Below are 22,511 nucleotides of genomic sequence, written 5' to 3' on the forward strand. Positions count from 1 at the left end.
TAAATACCGCCTTTCAAGAAGTAACTAGCGACGGCATTACGGTAATGCTGTCAAGTATCATCATAGCGGAGTAACAGAGATAAAATAGAGAAAGCCCGGTGAATTTCAAAGTTTATCCTGGTCAGTCAGCTTCTTACGAGAGTAATAAAGAGTGACGCCGCGAGACGTAGACAGTTTTTCGTGCCTGCTCTTCCGCGTTTCCTTTCTCCGTCAAGAGGACCGGTGCCGAATCGCGATATCAGGCAACAATGCGTCGTATCCTTATCATTATCGAATAGCCTCTCATTAATATCTCGCAGCCACGATCAATCAGCCACGTTAACGATAGATAACGAGATTCGTTGTTATTCGTAGCAACCACCGACGTACAGAGTCTCGGGAAATAATTTGATCGCTCGTCGTAGAAAACTTTTACTTTTAGAAGCGTCTCGTAACAACGGTAACGAAATGTTTCGTTGTGTTTCATATAACGCGCGTAACATATTCGTAAAAGACGCGTACGAGCAGCTTTCACGAGCTTATGTACTCGCTGGAGCCTATGACTTCATCGGCGTAAGAACGCGTATTCCATTCAACAAGTACTTCGTTGTTTCTTCTGCGATCGTTTCGAAAAAATGACGTCGCGTCGGTAGACTGGATGCAGAGAGAATAACGCGAAGGGAATACGAATCGATAGAATCGGTACGTCGTTATGCAATCGTCGGTTATCGCGAAAATATAGCGGAAGACAAGGTCGAGCATGTTAGATGACGCAACGAAGAGGAAGGTTTGGCCTGGAAAAATAATACGGTTGGCGTGTTCTGCGTCTGGGAACGCGACCACGATCGATCGGCACACCCGAAGAATTATCCGCAATTTCGGTCGCGTCGAAATGGTTACATAGAGAAAGACAGAGCGTACTACGGAGAACAAAGGTGAGGAAGAAAAAAGTTGGAAGGAGGACGAAGGGAGCGTATTTTGGGTGGAAGGTTGCAGGTATAGCTGGCCGCGACAAATCGAAAGGTACGACTCTTGCGATCCTACGATTCTCGCGGTGGAAGGTCCTGGCGAAGGGCAGAGCGCCGTCTCGGCGATGCCACCCTGTGTATAGGTGCGTGGTGGGCGTTGGAGGAGCAGAGAGCCAGCTATCGACTGAGAAACGCGAACCTAACCCGAACCTTTCGCATAAAAGAGATAAAGCTACTCGAGACGGAGGTTACACGGAGAGGGAAGGCATCGACGATCGAGAGAGACGGCGAGTAGATAAAATTAGAAAGAGAAGCTAGAAAAATGGAGAGACGGCGAAAAGGGGAGAGAGTGAAAATCGAAAAAGAACGAAAACGAACGGCAGAGTGTCGCGCAGCGAGAACAGAGAAGAAGAAGGCAGGCAAGAAGGAGAAACATGGAAGCGGAGCAAAGAAAGAGAAGAGAGGGAGATATAGAGAGGCCAGGCAACGCGACGAGAAGCACCGAGTGATCGAAGGAGGAACGAAGCGAGGCTTTGGTGGGACGTCGCGAGAAACGAGGAGTAAAGAGAGCGATAAAGAAAGAAGGGACGAGTGGTGGTGTATCGAGAAAGAGAAGGAGGGAATAGTAGGGGATTCGGTCGGTCGGCAGGCTTGGCTGGTGCGTCAGTCAGGCTCGAGACACCCGCGAGAACGGAGCGGTGGTTGCCTCCCTTATTCGGTACGTACATTCAATGTGTCCCCTCCATCACCCCCTGCCTACCTAACAGGAGTCTCGTCTATCGAGGCAGTGTCGCGCAGAGTGTCGTACGAGGAGTATATTGGTCCGCCTGTTCGCTTCCCTTATTCGCAGACCGGTGTTTCGTATTTTCTATTCGCAACCCCCCACCCCCGCCGTGTTTCGATTTGTGCCGCGTTCGAACGAAATTCATCGGTGGAGCTACGTACCAGAGAGACCGGCCAACGATCGAAGCAGCGTGAAAGGAAAGCAGGAGTTGCCGCAGGAAGGAATCGGAGGAGTTTCTGCCGACAAGACCGGGCAAGAATCCCCTAGAAAGAACCGAAGACAGTGGCGGATACGCTACGCTAGCGGTCGAGTGAGTATTACAGCTCGCGGAGCCTTCACTCTGCCCTCTTCTCTTTGCCCCTGTCCTCTCATTCCGGTTCGATCAGCTCTTCTTTATCGGTTCTCTTGCGCGCGTCCATAATCTCTGTCATACGATCGACCATACGAGTAAAACGCGTGTCGCGTGTATCTTTCTGCTTGACCTGTGTCTTGTGTCACGCGCAGCAGACACCGGCGAAAACTCACCGATACGCGACGAGTTTCTCTTCTCCCGCGGCAGACGGTGGCATTGATTTCCTCCTCCCGTTCTCTCGCGCCGGCCGCTCGCCCTTCCCTTCCCAACGTGTACGCACGATCGCAATATCTCAGCCCTTAAAATCGAACGAAATTCAAGCGAATGCGTACTCGCAGGTTCTCATAAATCGACCGATGCGTATGTGATATGTCGTGGCTGCCGAAAGTCCAAACCAAAAGTCGAAGAAAGAAAAAAAGAGCATCGTGTACGTAGAAGGATGGGTGGGTGGGGAGGCTTCTCTGAACCCCGAACATTTGGCTCGAAAAGGAACGCAGGGTGCGGGTTTTGGTGCACGAAACGTTGCCGGGGGTCGAAGAACGTTTGTTTGCACAGTTCAAGAAGGACTCGTCGATTCTTCGCGTTTGTGGCGTGGCCGGAACGAAAAGCGCGCAAGCGGAGGAACGAGTTTCTCCGGCACGCTGCAGCGTAATTTCACGCGAAACTCTGGCAACCTTGAACGCTGCTGGAACTGTCGGTTCGAGGCTGGTCCTGACAGTGTTCAGGGGCGTCGAAACGCGGCCAGAGGTTTTAAGAGTACGATCACGAATCGCGGTGTGCTTCGAAACGTCGAATTCCGGTATCGAGCGACCAAAAAACCACCATGTTCTTTGTTTGGGTCGTAGCTTCATTGTCGACTCGTTTGTAATATCGTAGCTTCCGTACGAGAAGCGACGTGATTAAGATATCTCTATTTATAAACAGACCAGCGTTTATTTACACGGTTAGAAACCATGGTTGTTCCGTCTTCTCGCACGCGTCTCTGTTTACCAGTGCTGTAAAAGCAAGAGTGTTTGCTTTGAACGAGCGTTTAAATAGAAAGAGAAGACACGGTGGATCCGAAGGGAGCAAAAGTCTCGGATAAAATTTCGGATTTCGCAGGAAATCGTGCCTTTTGGGAAAATTTTCTCCTAATAGATAGACGTTCTTCGTATTTGTGGGTCGTAAAGATAAAATTCTATTCGGTTGTTCGGAAAGTTCATAGTGTTTTTGCTGTGAAATCCTACCGAATAATATAAATGCTGCTTCTAGTCCAGATGCGTTTCTTCGGCGCAGAGAATTAAGTTACGACAATTGACGTTTTCGAGACGTTCAGTCTGCTGCAAAAGTAAGTATCTAATCCCATAGTCGAATAGAAGATTTTCATCGCCCTGATTCAGTGGCCAACGAGTGTAGCTGCTATTATATCCAACAACTGAATTTTTTTTCTCCCATACGTACACGTTGAAGCGATACTTTGCTATTCCAAAACTGGTGCTCGACCACGAAACTCGAAATTTCCTTCGCGCTTTCCGATATTTTCGTGGGAAGACCCATTCGATCACGTACTCGAAGGCTTGTTTGTTCACGTACGGCGATAACAAATATCGCTCGGATGCATTTGCTCGATCCGATACGTTTCGTTTAACTCGACCACTCGTTCAGGTATAATACGTGTCCGCGCTTATCGTTTGGCTCGAACGCGAGCCTGGAAATCGAGAAGCACGAATCGTCGACCTCGAACGGCCATGCTTTCATACGGTATTAGTCACACGTAGCCGGCCGATGAATATTTCAACGTTACAGCCTGCAAACACCGTTTGCCCATGCAAACACGCATTCCGCGTGTCGCTTTTTCGTTGCGAAACGCCGCCTCTAATCCCGCGATATCCTCTCGATAGGCAGAATAACGCGACACGGTGATCCATGGCGGTTCTAGCGACTGCACCCGCATCGATTTCACTCGAGTCGGACACTTTTCCTGCTTCGAAGCCGGGAGTCACCTCGAACTATTGTCCCAGTTGCTGTCAAATGGCTTCTGTTACAACTTAACGAGCCAGTCGTCGGAGAAAGCAACGCGTCGTGTAAAAGCATCGCGAAAAAATTCGATTTCCGCCTGGCCCATTGGCTTTCTTTCATCTCTACGAACCCATTAGCGAAGAGATTAAACATCAACGTGTTTCTTCCTATTTTTTCTATTTTATTTTATCGAGAACCCTATTAAGAAGGATTGGCGCTGACGAATTTTCGCCAACTGCGTTCATTGTTCTTACCGAGTGACGATTACCACGCGTTAGCATTGCAAATGTGTTTCGCGAACGATTGAATATCGTATCGCTATCTAGAGTTACTGTATGCTAAACCAGAAGTAGAAATACTTTGTTGAAAGACACCGATCAAATTCTCCGCTTTGACAAAGTGTCTACCGATCGAATAATGTTCCGTATGAATATCAGGGAAAAATTGAATATTTTATCCTTCCACTACGATGTATCAAAATAAATTATTTTACGATATTTCTACTTTAATAGATATTGTAAATTCTAACAGTCGACCAACTTCGTTCGTCGAAAAACCGAACGGAAGATACAACCCGTCAAATTTAGAAATATCGGCTCTCTTCGACGCCTCTTGATCGAGTTTCCTTGCATTCCTACGCTAATTTATCCTGCGCTCGCTCGTCGAAGAGACGCAACTTTTCCAAGGTAACGGAATTCCAAGCCAACGTTTTTCTTCAAACTCCGTAAACTTGGTAAACACGTACCGATTCCAGAATTTTGATCAATAGCGTAGCCGCGTGCTCGTGAAATATTTTCGTACACGCCCGAAACAGGATCGTTGAATTTATGGCTCCTATTGGATACTGCGCGTGCTGAAAACGTAGCTCCTCGACTGGTAGGTGGCAGACAAGGGTGTAGCTGGTCGAGTCCTGGCCCGATGCATTCGCGATCCTTCCGTTTCTCCTGCTCTCTCAGTGTCCTTCGCCACGTTATAACGCGCTCGTGACTCGTCCAAGAGCCGAACGACGATCGCCCCCTCTCTCTCTTCCCTTCCTTTTCTATGGCTGGTTTGATCGCAAATTTTCCGTAGGATGCTCGCGACAGATGAAAGTATACCAGGGACTAGATAGAGGCTGAATTATCGAATTCACCGCGGGTGCAGCTGCTATCGATAGATTGAATATGAATTATTGAACGCTCGCGGCTGGAACGCCGAGTTCTTCAAAGCGATCGAGGGAACCCGTCGAGAGAGCGTCCCCGGCCGATCTAGCCACTTTCGCGTCGCGGACGATCACCTGGAGCGCACTCGAACCTATCGAACACGGTCGAGGCCCTCCCGGTCGAGTCAGCTATTGCAGCAGGCAACTGATTTTTCTTGTCGATATCGGATGGGTTCGAACGTGCTTTAAGAGGCTATGTGGCAGTTTTAGGGCTACTGGTGTATTCTTTCGCCGTTGGATTAAGTTTGCTTAGGTTTGGACAGGTGCGGTTAGATTCGATCGAAAGCTGCAAGTATAAAATGACGAGGTTCTGCGATTAAGATAAGGCGAGAATTTCTATCGATGCAGATGGTTGCTCCGTAGTTGAGAACTGATTTTCCTTCTGGCGCTTTTCAGTGTAAAAGCGTATTCTTAAAATTGGTAGAGTGTCTGTTAACGCGGTTGACGTTAGGACACGCTGTCCTAGTCGATAACTTTATCGAAGTACGAAATAATAAGGTTCTGCAATTAAAAGGGCAAGAATTTGAAACGCTTGCTCTCGAATGCTATAGCGATTATATCGTGTTGATATAATTATCGATCATCATCGAATAGATACGAGAAATTCTCCTCTCCTCGCAATCACAATGATAATTACTCTTTAAGTCGACTTACCTCGATCATAGAGGAACGTTTAGTCAGAGTTTCAATCATAATAATTCGAAAGTTCCTTCATCGGTCGATGAACTAAGCTGGAACAACGTAATCAATTAACGAAAGATGTAATTTGCAACGCGTGTAAGTAGAAACAGGCGATCGTCCTATCGTCTCTGTGAAGCACTCTTCTGTTAGCTTTCAGCGAACGTAAGAGCGTGGAGAGTCATTCGGATAAACATCCTAATCGCGGAAGTCGTCTCGCGTCGTCTTGCAAAGGGAATTTTCACGAAGGAGAGCCTTGTGTGGGCGATTATGCCTGGTGAAAAGCGAGAGGGAGCCCAAATCAACTCGTTCGTTTTCGACTTTCATTTTCCACGAGACTCGTTTCTTCGAAAGAATTGAAGTGTCAAAGAGACCGAGAGAAAGACAGTGCTGCCTTTGTTCGTAGTCGACGTCGACTCGCAGGGTGAAACAGGGTGAAAGAGGGTGAAAAACAACATTGTTAGATTTTTGAAGCCTTCTTCAACACGCTAACTTAAATAAGTAGATTTATTAGTCGATAGATCGTTGTTCGAGGAGATGCTACAAATTAATTAATTAGAAAGTTATCTTTCTCGGATATTTCATGGTATTCTCTAATAATCGCGTCTTTCGAGTAAAATTTCTCACAGTTATACGAGAAAACCTATTAGTACCGGCAATTTGTCGACTCGTGTCTCGTAAATTTCGCTATTGATATTAGTTTAATTTCGCTAGAGAGGCCGGCTATCGAATCGGCGGAGATTCGTCTGGCTTGCGTGCTTAAATTGCGATAAATAAACAACAACTGCGTTAATTTTCGCCGACGAATTATGGATGTACGTACGCTTATGCATGTCGCGAGGAAGCTAGGCAACGCACGAACGTGCAACTCGAACTCGTCGGTTCCCAGCAGAATCATGAAAGTATAATAAGGCATCCTCCGGTTTCTGCGAACCAGACTTTCATCCGATCGGACCATTATCTTGCATTAGACTGTTCGATGTTAATTGTAAACAGACAGACACGAGGATGTGGAAGAAACGCAACGTTGCAGATTACAAGGAAACGATCCGGGCAATCGCGGTGATCTTTCCCAGGAATCTAGCCCAGAAGATTGCCTCTTGTTCCTGCCGTGTGTAGGAGGATTTATACGAAACCGGCGTTCTTCCAGAGAAGAATATCGAGAAGAATTCTATTACGGTAGCAGGTTGGTCAGAAGAGCGTGTATTTATATTTTTACGAGATGCTGGATACCTTTATTCTTCTTTGAGTACGAAATTATATGATTCGCAAGGTGCAAGTTATCGGTGTAAATAAATTTCGTTGATTTTCTGAAATTTGAAAGCGACACACCGGAAAATCAACTGCAAAAGAGCTGATAGCGATAGCAATGGTCGGTTAAAAAGGCGAAACTCCAACCAATTAACGCGACGCTATTACGTCTTCTGTTCGAGCGAGGAAATCTAAGAAGAAGAAGAAGAAGAACAGAAGATCTCTGCGGGTGAAATAACTCTGTACGATGACGTTTCGCGAATATTGAATCACTTTCGCGCGAATCATCGGAACCGCGGTCCCGAGCCAGGTCGTCTTACGTTACGGCGAGAAATGGAAATAAAAATGCAGCGTGTCGTGACGAACGGAGGTTGTGAATCATCGATGCTAAAATAGAACGACGCGGAGCCAGCACTGAAATCAGCCCGATAAAAAGCTTCAACAACAATGCCCGGGCTATTGGCATCGATGCGAATTGCTCGACTGCTTACGTCCGTGAAAGTAACGCGTCGATAGCGAGTCGAACGAACGAACGGGAAGAAGGGACATGGTGCTCCTAGGTAACAGTAAAAGGCTACCACGATACACTTTCCTTCGTGAGATCAGCCGTTCCGCGATCCAAGCTTCTTAGCGCTCCTTTATTCTCGATTCCGTGATCTGTAGAACGTAATTGTATATTTAAAAAGAATTTCTAACGAACACACAAAAGCAGACTTTTACTTTTTCAAACGCGTGAGGGTAAAAACCTAACAATTTCATCGGTAATTACATTATCGTTAAGAGTCTAGTAACTAAGCTACACGCACGTAATTAATTAATTAAGTAATCGATTATATATGCGGTGGTAGCAACTTGCGCGTTAAACCTGGCTTTCCCGAGCGATGATTAATGAACATCGATCACTGTAGCAATAATGTCCATTTTCCAGAGCAAAGTTCGAGGGTCGTGTAATTCACGGAAATTACGAAACGACCTCGAGGAATCAACCACGAAATAATTGAGCGTTATCTGCGCTTTACGTTATCGTCGTATCCGCGCTAGATACCTCGCCGTGATGAACACGCATTGGGACCTTCCAGGGAGGAAAAAATGTGAGACTGACACGTATATGCGTCGCATTATGTTAACGACCATGGCCCATAGATTTCGACGGTTGATAAGAATGGAATGTTTGGAGGAAAATGTGACGAGTGAAACGACAAACCATCTGTGACCGAAACGCTTATACTACAAGCCAGAGTTTCCTCTGATCATGAGAGCTATAGTTGCGTTTCCATGGAAAACTTCGATCCATCGGGTATCGACCACGAGTTGTTGAAAGATTGCTTGCTGATAATGTTAATGCTAGAACCATCAACGATACTTCTAAAACTTTCATTTTAAAAGTGAAGCTTCGTTTTCGAGAAAACTCGGTTTAAAAACTTGTCAAGTACACGTGAACTTAATTCACTTTCTACGAATGGATGATTGACAGAAAGTTGCTCTACTTATAAAAATCAATCAAAAACATACAACAAAAATTTGACGTTTAATCTCCTGAGAAATATTGAGGCAAAAAACGGTTTCAGAGGTAGTTTTCAATCAATGACTAACATGCGTGTACATTATTTTTCTTACTTTTAGAGCAATACGATATAATTATCTACTTCCGATTCTAGTAGATTTGTTCTTGCAAAGCTTAAGCCTTCGTCCTTAAAAGAATTAATATTTTTAAACGATTCTTTATTTAAAAAATAAAATTCTTTCTACATATCCGACTTATTTTCACGTATAGAATAACCTCCTCTATTGAGTTACACCAGGAGCGCTGCCACGCCCTGTATAATGCAAGGGAGAAACACACCCTTATCTATGTATGTACTTTACAGAGAAGCCACCTAAACCGGTAAAATTACACCGTTAAAAGATCTATGAAATTTCTATGAAAATTTATATTCTACGAGATCTATAGAATTTCAATGAGAAATTACGATCGTTTCGATACTCTGATAGTTTTATTGGTATCAGAGAAAGAGTAAACGTTCCAGTGAATGATAGCTTGTTCGATAAAATATTTATATACCGATAGCTTGTTAAAACTCGACTAGAGTAATTTTATTTGTTAGAAAAATATCGCCTGTAAAAAATACGAATTAATCTGTTCTATTCGCTGCGACAGTTTTACCATTGCTAAGAGGAAACAATCTTTTCGAAGATTAGCCCTTTCGAGATTACTAAACGAGCCAAACTCAGAGTAATACCACTAGATGGGAAATATTTCGTGAAATATACTATTGTTAATGATCCTATTCGAAGTAAGGAAGTAAGAGGATAGCGAATGGGCGTGGCCCAGGATCGCGACTTATCTCTTGAAGTATTATATATGCTTGAAAGCTGAGGCAAACGGTGCTACTTAAGAGTTAATATATCGATGGGAACGTAATCGCGACTCGAGGAAGGAAAGTCTGCCAGTTGGTTGTGGAATCGCCTTTTCTTCTTGTGTTCAGAACGGTACATTCGCGGAAAAGGTCAGACATATGTAGAAGGTGGAGCAACAACGTTACCGACAAGATCTGCCTCGATTCACGCGATCCGTGTATCCAATTACTCGACAAGAAGGATTTTTATTATTCTTATAAACGATCGGCGATTCGAAAGAAAAGGGAAAGGTAAAAACCAACGATGATATTTTTCGAGGGATAAATTGGAATTTTCCACGAAGGAAGGACGGCATGATGTTGATTCTTAATAAATTACTCCGCTCTTACTGTTTCCTCTTAGCTCGCGTCTTCTTTCTATTTCTCTTATCTTCTTCTCTTTTTCCTTTTTTTCGTGTAATTTGCCACGGAAGCGTTAATGTACCGCCCACATGCACGCGCGAGACCATTTAAATTACTGCCGACGAAACGACTGGAAGAGTACCGCGACTCGCCCTGCAATTATTCTCCAAGTGTTACTCTTGTCGACTCGGTTCGTATCTTTCTCAATTATTTCCGAGGAATTCTCTATGACCTGTTGTTATACGCGATTCTCTTTTAACACGAATTCAAAGATACGATAGAGCAGTGTTTCCCCTAATTTTCTTTTGGTAGTAATGTCATTTTATTATATAATTCGTTATATGATAAATCGCGAAATTTATTTTTATTTAATCCTGCTGTTCTTTAAGCTTGTTATTCGCGTTTGTATTCGAATATCTTTTTTTTCTCATAAATTTAAGATATGCACGTGTTATAATAATATGTAAGAGACAGTTCCTCACAGGATTGTAATTACTTTTATCTCAATGCGATATTTCTGTCTTACAGTGTCATAATTCGAAGCTGCTCTCGTAACGTTCTCGATCGTTAAACGAACACTACTGCACAGCTGTTATGGAAGTGAAATCATTCATAGATGCTCGTCGATTTCTTAAAATTATCCCTGGTTCGAGGAACAAGATAAATCGACGTCTCAGCTATCGATGCATCGACACGAACGTTCGTACCTCAGTACACGTTAACGTTATCCTTTTAATCGTTCACGATCGCTCGCTATTGTAATCATCGATCGGCTGGAAGCAACGACAGAAGAATAGCGAACCCATACGCAGAGATGGATGCTGCAAGCAGAGAAAGTGACTGGTTGACACGGTATTCTTCCTCCAGTTCCCTGGTCGATCCCATGGATGGATATCAAAGATTTATGCAAATTATCACGTCAAAGCTGTACGCTGCTCGTGACATGCTTGCATCCGACTAAACACGGCTCTGATCGTCGCTGATAAAAAGCCTCGCGTACTACAGAGAAGCTGGATTTTTAAGAAAATCCTCGAGAAGAGCCTACTGGCCTACATCGATAGCTGAGCAAGGATTAGAAACGATCGAACGAAGAGCTCGTTTCACCATCGATCGTTTTAGCTTACGATTTCATGTATTGATCAAGGATTGATTTAAGCTAAGAGTTAACAGCTACACCTAAGAGATAACTAATGATACTAATTGGTCGAATTTTTCGGCGAAATTGTTCGAAATATAACTTTGTCAAGATACTTGCAACGCTTTTCTTCCGCTAATAACATCGGTACGTGTTGAGACAAAAGTGGAGTATTAAGTAAAGAGAGAAATGATGGCGTGTTGATTAAGATTAGAATTAATCAGCGCGTTCGTGGAATGGAGGAAGCAAAGCACGAAGCAAGGAGACCGAACAAACCGACAATTTATAAAAGTCTATATTCCTGGTTGAAGCAGGTTTCCTTACTAGTAGCAGAAATATGGTTTTGTGTCTTGTGCGTCGACGAAAACGAAAGCTAGAAGGAATTTGTGGTTTAGGTGGTCACCGAGCCAAGTGCCTTGTCTTCGCTTATCTCTGTCCGCCATTAGATCTACCGTTCCACGAGTCGTTGCACGAATCGGTAGAAATATCGTTCTCTGGAAACACGAATTTATATGAATTTATATGGATTTGGTCCGAATAAAATTCAATGTCCAAGTTTCGTAGGTTTTTCTACTTACTATACATACTATATACTGTACATTATATCGTATATAGTGTGCGCTGTGGATCAGACAGCTGTTCGAGGGCGGCTTGATCTTTTTTCAAAAGCTTATTGAAGCACATGCTGCGGGCAGAGGCGCGCCATGTGCCTCGTATCCTTCTGTGGCTCGTTTCAATCTCGATTATCTTCTCTTCGAAATTCCTTTCGAATTCCCAACGTCGATTTTTCACAACGAAAGACTCGCTCCTTTTCGAAATAACGTCTGAAGGGAGAAACTCTCGTTTCGATCTCGATAATCTTCACATTTCTTATCGTCGATTTTCCACGACAAAAGATTCGCAAGTTCATGGAAGCGCTTTAAAGAGAAATAGCGTTGAATGTTTAAAGGAAAGACAAACGTGCTTTAAATCGTTAAGTCGTTTGGCAAACGTACGGTTGTCCAATAAAATAGGCGAGACAAGTTGCGCATGGCGCCAATGTTGCGCAGAGAGCTGTCAATTGACGGGACAGCACTGACAATTCTGACTTCCTGTTCTTAAGCTACACGTGTCTGTGTAGTTGCATTCTCGCGATGACGAAGCGATCGCGTTATTTAATCGTTTGCAACTATCGATAAACGAATCAATTGAGTTTAGAACATTGGCCATCGTTAACGGCATTCGTCTTATGATATTCAACGTATGGAGTTTTATTGGAAAACGAATATTCAGGAAAACTTTCGCTGACGTCTTTCCACTCTATACGATCTATTTCGTAGAATTCAAATTAGCTTGAAATTAGAACAACATTTAGGGTAAATGAATTTTGTGGCGCGAGTAATGTTAGGGAGATTCCGTGGACGAATGAAGGAAGGTAAAAGGCAAAACCATAAACCTGTAAATTTTAATTTTTTCAGTAAAAGAGTTCGATTATTTTTAGATGGAAATATATTGCCTAATACTGCGAGCTTCACTCGTCGCCAGAATTATCCGATTATTTCACACTTAATTCTGACTTTTCGTAATAATCCAACGAATCGCACGCTCGTGATATCAACGTAAGAAGAACAACATACTTGGACGTAGCTGCAAAGAGCTTCCAGAAACATAGGACCAGTCTTACTCAACTACGACACAATGAAACGAACGAATCCAATATTGGTAGGTGGCGAAACGAAGATATCGGAGTTCCCCTAATCACATTATAGTTTCCGTATGGCTTCTGAGCCGCCCAGATACCAACTGGATACCTTAAACTATCTAAAACCGCTGAACTCGTTCTCCATTTCGACGACCACATTTTTAACGGGGTCACTTTGAAAACGAAAAGATGAACAATGAGAACAAAAATGCCTAAGAAGAAAAAGACTTTTCGTTTTAAAATAACGCGTTCCGAATGGATCATTCCGTGTTCTCTTCCGGCTGACAGTCGGTCTATTTTCCTTGGGTGCATAGTGCCACTGAATGTTCGCTCGATATATTTGTTCGACCAGCTAAAGGAGAGGGTACCTGTGCTCACGGCACGGGGTGACTCAGCTCGTATATATTTCGGCGGGTCGAGTGGTTCTCGTCAGAAGGAAGTATTTCGCGCTGAGTCAACCACGAAATCCCGAAGCTGCATGCACCGGGTGGTCGTCGCAGCTCAGAGCCCTCGTTTCGTCAACGGTTGTCCGAGATTTTATCGCCGTCTGTTCGAAAATGAATAGAATAGAACAGAGCCGTATAATCTAGGAAAACGAATTTAATCAATTAATTACAGTTAGTCTCGCGGTTATGTGTGTAGGATCTAGGTGTTGGCCAAACATTGTGAGAACACGTTCTCATCGTGTTGCAACATACGTTTGAAATTCGTCGTGATCCAATTCTGCGAGAATCTTAACGTTATAATTTAGTCTTTTTCATCGCTTTATATATTATAGTTTGAGATTACGGAATTTTTTTTATGAATGTAGCAAAATTCTGTCGTTAGTTGTCGACGAAAATCGTCGATTAGCGATGAAACTTAAGAAAATACAAAGCCGATCATAGTCGTCGTAGCATTGAAACGTCCCAAGCCTTCGCCGCTGCAGGCTACAGACGAGCAGGATTAACGAACGACGGTGTAAACTCGTGAAGGATCGCGTTCCAACGAGAATAGCGGAGAAAGAGGAAAACGTAATCGCTTGTTCGCCAGTGGCAGGCAACCAAAAGCTGTTCCGTGACGATCTATTCTAAGCTTGGATCGTTCCAAAACAGGAACAGGTCCAATTTCTGTCGTCGCTTGATGTTCTCGTAGCTCGAGCTATGCTCGTAAAATTTCAAAAACTGCGACGTGCACGTTCCGATGGATTTGAACCGACACGTTCTAAGATTGTAATTTCACGCAAAATAATTGGAACCGGTTGGATCGTGTAAACAGTTGATTTTAACTGCCCCGTACGACGCTTAAAAATGCTTTTCAACGATAGAAAGAATTTATTTACCCGAAAGTTAATTTACTCGCATCCATTCGATCGTACGCTTCAACTTTACGAACGTTTGGACCCTGTAGATTCTATACCGGGAAATTAAGAAATTCTGTATTTCCAGAAAGACTCAAAGGGAATTAAAAGTACACCCACGCGAAGGTTGTCTGTTTTCTTTGCCTTTGCTCGGTTGAAAAACGACGTAAGAACCGCGGGAGGCGGCCGGTTACTGAAATCTAAGGTTATTTCGAACGTTCGTTAAGCTCGGAACAATCTTCTTCGGTAGATTCGTAGGCAGCGAGCGACGGGATGCCGGTCGTTTTGCATGCCCGCATAGATCGAAAGCGTCTGTTCGCGTGGAAAGATCCACCATCCAGATAAAATCGCAGGAAGATACGGTTTCTCGTCACGACACCAGCTTCTCGGAGAGTAGAAAGGCGGCTCTTGGCCGGGATCACCTATTAGCCGAGCGGAGATTCATGGATGCTGCATTATTCATAAGGGAAGACACTTTGCAGCCTTTTTTCTTCTCGACCAACCGCGGAATAGTAGCTAATTTAAAACGTATGACAATTTGTGCGTTGTCCGCGTGCAGGTAAATCATCGAACGTCAATTTCGCGAGATCAGCGCCGTTCGATCGTCCTTTAAATCTTTCTATGAGCGCTAAGAATTGCTTTCTTCCGTGTGTGAAAGTCAGAGTGTATGGGTAATGTGGAAATACAATATAAATTACGAATGTGCAAAGTTTTTCGTCGAATGATATTTATTACGCGTTTCAATTGTCAGCTTGAAGCCAATTGAATACGCGTTCGGTCCTTTATTAACTATTTCTTGTGGAACAGATTGACCCAGAATGAATCGAAGAACCGCATAACCTTCGATTTCGAGACACTGTGTAGTCTGCTGAGCCCGAAATCCGACTACCAGAAGCCCAACTAGTATTCCTCGTGAGTCACGCGAGCATTCCGCAGAATCCATCGAAGCGACCGACCGGAAACGTGACGCGACCTGCCAACAAATCACGAAAAATTGTGCAGGTTGACATATATGGAAATCCGTTGATTCGAAACGTGTCACTACTTGTCCCTCGGCAACGTCATACTTTCACGCTACGCAATTAATCCTTCCAATTATTTCTGACTAATGCCGATAAAAAGAAACGTTCTTCGGTTCTTATCTGATTTTGCCTGATGAAATTTTCTTCCATCTTCTACCGAAGCTTCGAACAAATTGTCTGTAACGTTCTATACGCATATTTCTAATCTTCTTTAACGAAATTTAAACATATAAATCGCTAACTCCTTTTACAGCTAATAAACATATGATTATTTCTAGTCATTAACTCTTCGTTACTTTGGAAATTCGTTGAAATCTACGCTATTGCCACGAATCTACCAAAGTGTCTAGTTACTTACGAGTGTCAATGTACATGACTAACGACGACGTTAGCGGAGCGACGTTTCGTTCGAGTAAACCAAAGGAAATAAGCGAAGAATAAATGAAACTAAAAAAACACGTGGCGGTCTAGGAGCGTCATTAATTCTCGTTGGACGAGGACGAATCGTTAATGGTCGTTGATAACGTATGAATTGGCAAGATTACTCTGTTTGTATGTTGGCTGGTTCGTCGAATGCGAGAATCTGCTGGCAATAAGTCACATCGAGTTGCGATCATTCATCGAGAATAACCGTTCGCCCGTTCGTGATCTCCTCTCTCGAATTTCACCCGATGGAGCCTACTTGCGGAGATGCCTGGTCCTGACTTGACGTCGGTAAACACGCGAAGTTAGAAGCTGGTAGCCTTGAACGAGGCTCGATCTGCCGCGAAAGCAACGACGTGCTCCGCCACATACTCGTGATACACTACCGTTCATAAGTATTCGAGACTTTTGAATACTCTTACTGCACACTTACTGCAAATACAGTGACTTTTATGTATTACACATATTGCAGATATTATACAAAACATTTTCAACTTTCTGTAACGTCAGGTAGCCAAAAAATTATGGCAGTATACGTTCAAACGAATGTTTCTGATTCCTTTTTCCTTTGGTCGTGTTATGTCGCATTCTTGTAGTTTGTCTACTAATATTTGACAATCGTGATAATAATCAACTTAACAACAAGCCTTGATGAACACTACGTTTCTTCGATATTAGGATTTTCGAATAATAGAAATACGTATTTCCCTAGTTATTCGACGTCTAAATACTTATGGACGATAGTGTACATTCTGACGCATCGTACACGATCCATCGCTTTCTCGATCTTCGACGAGAGGACGTATGATGACTTTGAAGATAATTATTTTCAGCAGGAAATTTAATTAAATTTTTTCTACGTTTTAACGATACGGTGGTCGATAAGAAGTTTAAGGAAAATTAAAAGTGGCGAAACAAGTTCCGTTGGAATTGATACGGTGGTGAGTTATGGATACATTCGTCCGGCTTTCTATCCCGTGGAAGAAGACTAGAACACCCAGTTGTCTCAATTTCTATTCGATTTACAAGCAATCTTCGTCCCGGGGTATAATTTCAGACACTCGAAACGACGATACCCAGTGAAAGCCGAACGAGAAAGGATTCTAGATTGCGAATGTGGAGTTTTTTTTAATGTACGAATGAAACAACCGGGTTACGTTGCCTAAGTTAACCACCGACAGAGTCTTCTCAAAATACGGTAGAGCTAAAATAGGAGAATAAAATGTCTGGTACTTTGGTATTAAATTTCATTTATTTAAATAAAGATCAAGCGTATTGTCAGTTTGTTTTAATACTCGAGAGTTCTATATATTTCTTACTGCTGAATTAGCTAAGTTTTTTAACGCAAATAAACCTCTAGCGTTACATTCTCTTTGTGCCTGAAATACCTCCAACGTTTCAGCGTAATCAACATTTTCGCTTGTTATTTCACTTCGTAAAAGTTTACGTCTGCATCTTGTTCGTCATTCATAAAGGATACTCCGATCTAACAACAGAACAAAAGAAAGAAACCAAGACGGATGCGTTCATTCGTCGCTCGAATTCCAAATCTCTCTATAGCAATAATTACTTTCTTCAGGATATACCGACGTATTTCTGTTCTTGTTACATCGAGGTGGTCGTTGAAACGAATCGAAGAATCGTATTACGCGATACACATTGTCCATTATCAGAGTATAGACATTAAAGTATTCGGATAATACGAATGTTCATGGGGAAAAAATGCAGAGAATCGAAAGATGGGGAGGCGAATTCCTCGATTCGAGAAACGTTGCCCCAGGAACGTTCCTCCACGGCGCGGTCGCACCTTGGTGCGTTCGGAGAATCGCAGAAAGGTGGCTGGCATCGGTTCAAAGCGACGTAATCGGCCGGTTGCGTCGCTGCTTATTCGGAATCCCGGATAGAGGATACCGTAAAACGGCGTGCACACGCTTTATTACATCTGCCGTGCGTAAATTTAGGCACACGGAATCACGAGGATGCTACGCGTCTCGGTTCGCCACGCTTTAACCCATTAACCACTTGGCTAAACGCGTACCGACTTCTCTCCAAGAATTATCTATCGCTTGTAATTTAATTCGAAACTCTAGCGTTATTAAAAATTCTATTATACTTTCTTCTCCACGTGTATTTTAAATTTATGCTCTATTTTTAACGCTCGATAACTATTTTAGTGGGTAACGTGCATTGTTTTCCACGAATCTTTACAGGATTTGAGAGAAATAAAACGTGTTTACCAAGAGTAACATTTTTATACGGATGGTAACACGAAATCGCCTTATAAACGATAACGAGTATCAAATTATGTGCATAGGTTAGATGTTCGTAAGATTATGAACGCTTAGTAACCAAATATCCATCTATGTAACCACTGTACGGGGATAAGTGGTCGCTAATGACTCCATTGTTAACGTGACCACTTTAAAATAAACTCATACAAAAAGAAATATCGTTAGGGAGCAACGAGTTAATTTATAACGACGTTGTCTTCGGGTCGAAGTCTACGTGTCTGGATTTTCCAAAATCATGTTCGACTCGTTCAATCGGTTATTCTTTATTTCCGTGGCGAACCAAGCCCACATCCATTCAAAATATTCCAGTCACTATCGTTCGTTCATTATGCGTCGTTTACGTACGCTTTATTACTTCGTGTACTTAAAATTCCTGCGACCTAAAGCGTTTCTTAAAGACATCCGGACGCACCGCTAATTACATACCTGGCCAACGGTTGCGTTTATGCGCGCTGCTCGTAACATTTTCCCGACTGCTTAATATCCACTTTCTAATTGATACGATATTTAAGAGCTTACTGAAAATTCTTACCTCAGATCTAAGCGTTTAAACTGCTAATTGGGTCACACCTTAACGAGAAACTGTAATCGCTTTAGTGGTATTTCCCTCTGGAAGCTTGTTCACCCAAACATAATCCGATCTAACTTGATCTCTTCTGGCAAATTTTGGACACCAAGTCAAGGTTAATCTGGAAAAATATTACGTTTCTAGAATGTGTCTCTGTTTAGCAAAAGAGATGCTGGAAAACTGAAACAGTTCGAGTTGAGAAACGTCGTTAATCCGTATAATTGCACGAAAAACTTCGGCTATCACGAAATGTTAAGTAAGATGTCTGTAAAAGAACGGCGATACTTAACGCGATCCAGAACTCAAAGCGTCAAAGCACGAATAATAAATCGTCGTATAAACATCGCAACTTGCACGTTTCAAGCCTTATCTCGAGCAAGTACTTCTGAGTGAAAAGCAACGATCGAGATCATAAATCGAGGCAAGATCGTAAAGCTGGCCACAAAGACGCTTTTCAGTCGATCGATCGAGTTCCACCGCGGCCGAAAGATAATTTCTTTTTTCATTCGTTTCTTTCTTCGGCAGGCGACACTCTCGAATCGAGCAGCTCCCTCGCATTCCTCGGTTCGATTCACCAGCCTCGGAGATCGTTGCCTCGTTCACGGCCGCCCGATTCCTCGGGCTGCGTTTCGATAGAGCGCGAGTACGTGGCTGTCCGGAGAATCCGTTGCGCATACGTATGCACGCGCTCGCGCATGTGCTCCATCAAGCGATTACGAGACCGCGGAAGCAGCCTCGAAGAATGCTGGTCCCAGCGAATAATCAGCCTTGTTTAACGCGATTCCTCAGAAAGATACGACCTAAATTCAATGGAGAACTTCTTGCATGGAATTTCACGAGCGGTCGATGAATAGAAATTTTCTAGAGTAGAAGTTTCCTTTTCCGATAGAGCGGCTCACACGTATCTCGACGATTTATCGATTTTATCCTTCGATCTTCACTCTCTTCGGCTAATTTCTTATTTCTATCGTGAATTATCGTATATATTATTTCGTCGTATCGTGTAGCAGGTCGGTATCGAAATTGATAGAAATTCTTCACGATTAAATTTTATCAGTGCAACGTGTCAACTTTAAAATACTTGCTGATTTATCGATCTTATCTTTGGATCTTTATTCCCTTCCGATAACTTCTTAACGTCTATTATCGAGAATTATCGAATTATTTTATCGTATCGTGCTTGGCATATGAATCATCCTCTTTACACTGTTCACTTTTAAACGCTTGATTTCCCTCGCTCAGTCATTATTTTATTTCGTTAATTTCCTAACTTTCTAGAGAATTATCAAATTATATTCGTCGCGTCGTGCATCAAATCCATAACGAAATTCAAAGTAACTATTCTTCACGGATAATCAAACCTCTCCTCCTTCAGGATACACCGAAGATTTACTTAAATCACCCGCTGGCTCGTCTCATTACCCGGGGAATATCATTTTCCGCGGCTGTGGCTGCGCTCAACAATCAGGATATTCATCCAACGGATTGTTCTCCTCCGGCCTCTCAATTAATCCCGGCGCGGCAAGATGCTTCGTTCGACTCGTCTTTTTCCCAGGAATTTGCGTCGCCTCGGTTCCCTCGCGGTCGATCAGCAACATTTTTAACAAGCTTCCCGTTCCACAGTCCCCTGCAATCGGTTCGATGCCGCAAACCAACGTTACTATCGATTCCGATTAACTCATATTTATTTAGAGCCACGTTGATGATTCACCTGGTGTGAATCGATCGAGTTTCAAAAGAGATCGATGGTTCTGTTTTATACTTTGCCAACGTTACTATGCGTACGAATAGGTTGCAAAGTTCCTTCGTTGACAGCCAGGTCGGTCAGTCTCGTTAGGAGACTGCGGATATTTGTGCGATAAAATAATAAAATTACGAAGATAATTAGAAAAATGGAATCCAGGTGGGGAATTATTTTACGAATATTAATTAGAACGAGTATTATTTCCTAAAAATTTCGTATATTTTTCTACGTCACGTGTGTTCTGTATATATTTGCACCTTCAAATTTCCAATAGCTGCATAGAAATCTATGGTTTGTTGATGAGCAAAGAACTGGTCCAAGCGTAGTCACGATATCGTCCAAATCATGAAACATCGACTGGTACAAAGAAAATAGAGTTAATGAGCTATAGAGCCAAAGCGATGAACATAGATCGAAATTTTCCATGTGCGAAATATCGAAAGAAGAGTTTATACTTTGACGTTTCCAACCGAACATACTAAGATAGCGATTAACATTTCCAGCTTTTCTATTTGCGAATGAAATACTGTTAATCATAAGTAGGCTATGAATGTTAGTTTAAACTCCTACTTTTACAAACACAATCTAGAAACGCAACAGAAGTAGAAATTTATCGCGTTCGAAGCGTTTTAGATAATTTTTATAATAATAAATTATGACAACAACGCTAGCAGAAAAATTGCAGCGCTTTAAATTCCTCATCCGTGCATAAAGATTCACAGTCTAATTGTAAATTATTATCTTTTACATCGTGCAGAATCTTAAAACAGAATATACTTTTCCAAGCGGACCTACAGCCTTATATTACGTTTTAATGATTCAATTTAGACCTCGTTGCATCCTATCTCATGCTACAGCGAGATAGTATGCACAATTTTTGAAGCACTTTTAATAATAAATAACAAAAAAATATTTCAAACGAAAGTTACCCTTTTTCGAACCACCTACAAATTAAACCACTTACAATTTCCAAAAAGTTCTTCTTTCTCTAACAATTCACAGTCATCTTGTCTTCTTTAAACGGCAGGGCGTATTTTTGATTTCATAGAATCATAGCCAATACCAAGTGGAATTCAACCATCTGTAATACGTGTGATCTTCGAACGAGGCAATCTGTAGCTGATTCGGAACAGGTGAACTTTCGTTCGAAACGTTTTTTAGTTACATTATTAGAAATAACTCAAAAATCGTGCACGTCGTTTCAGCGAACACCCAGCACATCAAAGACCTGTTCAACGTAACCGCTGCTAGTGTTCTGTTCGTAAGGTTCAAGCGCTCGAGTACAGACACGATATTATTTACTTTTGTTCACGATCGTTGGGCGAGTAGTTGACGAGCAGTTTTGCTTAACGCGCTGGCGGCATTATCGTTCATCGGCCACACGAATCATGCGTTTACGAGCATGTTCGGGTGTCAAGACACGGCCAGCGAACTGTGTTCCATGTTGAAAACAAGGAGACTTAAACGAGTTGGGCGGAGGAAACGAGAGACTTCCGTTGCAGGTTTACTTTGGCTGAAAGCAGTACGGTTCCGTCCGTATTCTTCGAACCGGACGATGAACAAGTTCTATTAAAGAAAACACGATGATATTAATCGGAATATGACCGTGAAATCAATCTATGCATCATAGACGTTGATCGTTAGAGATCGAAGTTCGTTCACACCGTTGATTTACGATCGTTCTCGACGGCGATTACGTGCGTTACGCAAGCGTTAAAGCAAGAATATTGAATTGTCTGAACCGTTTGCGCCAACGTCCGCCAGTTAAACGGCTAGATGACTCGTGTCTTTGAAAATTCTCATAGTTAATAGCGTGCTCTCTGTTCGAAGTAAATGTAGCATTAAGGGAGGCAAAAGAATCGAAAGCAGTACGCTCGTAAAAAGTTACGCGGCTCGACCCAGATTTCGCTTCGTTCCCGCGGAACAAAGGGGTATAAATCAATTTTAAGCGTGTACGATTAAGATTTCACGGAAACTAACTGGACGCGAAGCGGGATCTTGAAATTATCGTGTCGCGTGGGTCAGCGCGCGCCTTATCGACGATAACCTCGCGGAGTTGCAACGAAGTAATCCACCGGTGTGTCGTTTCACTTCCTGCAATGGTCTTCTTCTCTGATTCGCGTGCAATATCGACGCTTCTGAAAGACGATTGGAAGTAACGCGGCTAAAATTACTTGGAATTTAAACGGAAAGATCGGATAGAAAGTTTCCTTATAAATAAAAATTTCTTCTTTCGATGCAACGAATTCCAGTTCGCCCGATTCTACCGCAAGTGCGTAAGAAATAAAATATTTTTACATGGCAAAAACCGAAGGAATTCGAAGAGCAATGGCTGGCT

The 22,511-nt window shown here is 42.8% G+C and overlaps 2 protein-coding genes across 25 annotated transcripts in view; one reads left to right on the plus strand and one right to left on the minus strand.

Moving 5' to 3' along the window:
* The window catches only part of LOC122575525 (erythroid differentiation-related factor 1), an 89,653-nt gene that overhangs the window by 7,469 nt on the left and 59,673 nt on the right, over positions 1-22,511 (minus strand). For 4 of the 6 annotated variants that reach the window (XM_043744567.1, XM_043744566.1, XM_043744571.1 and 1 more), the window contains exon 3: positions 18,394-18,550. The exons of the other annotated variants lie outside the window; for them this stretch is intronic. The gene's annotated coding sequence lies outside the window, so the exon portion shown is untranslated. The remainder of the gene's footprint in view (positions 1-18,393; positions 18,551-22,511) is intronic. 6 annotated transcript variants of the gene reach the window in all.
* The window catches only part of LOC122575522 (myosin-10), a 74,285-nt gene continuing 52,917 nt past the window's right edge, over positions 1,144-22,511 (plus strand). For 3 of the 19 annotated variants that reach the window (XM_043744558.1, XM_043744560.1, XM_043744561.1), the window contains exon 1: positions 1,169-2,041. The gene's annotated coding sequence lies outside the window, so the exon portion shown is untranslated. Of the gene's footprint in view, positions 2,042-22,511 lie in introns of all 19 variants that reach the window. The other 16 variants (XM_043744545.1, XM_043744556.1, XM_043744546.1 and 13 more) reach the window with 13 other exon arrangements.

The sequence above is a fragment of the Bombus pyrosoma genome, linkage group LG15 (genome assembly GCF_014825855.1).
Source record: "Bombus pyrosoma isolate SC7728 linkage group LG15, ASM1482585v1, whole genome shotgun sequence".
Lineage (NCBI taxonomy): Eukaryota > Metazoa > Arthropoda > Insecta > Hymenoptera > Apidae > Bombus > Bombus pyrosoma.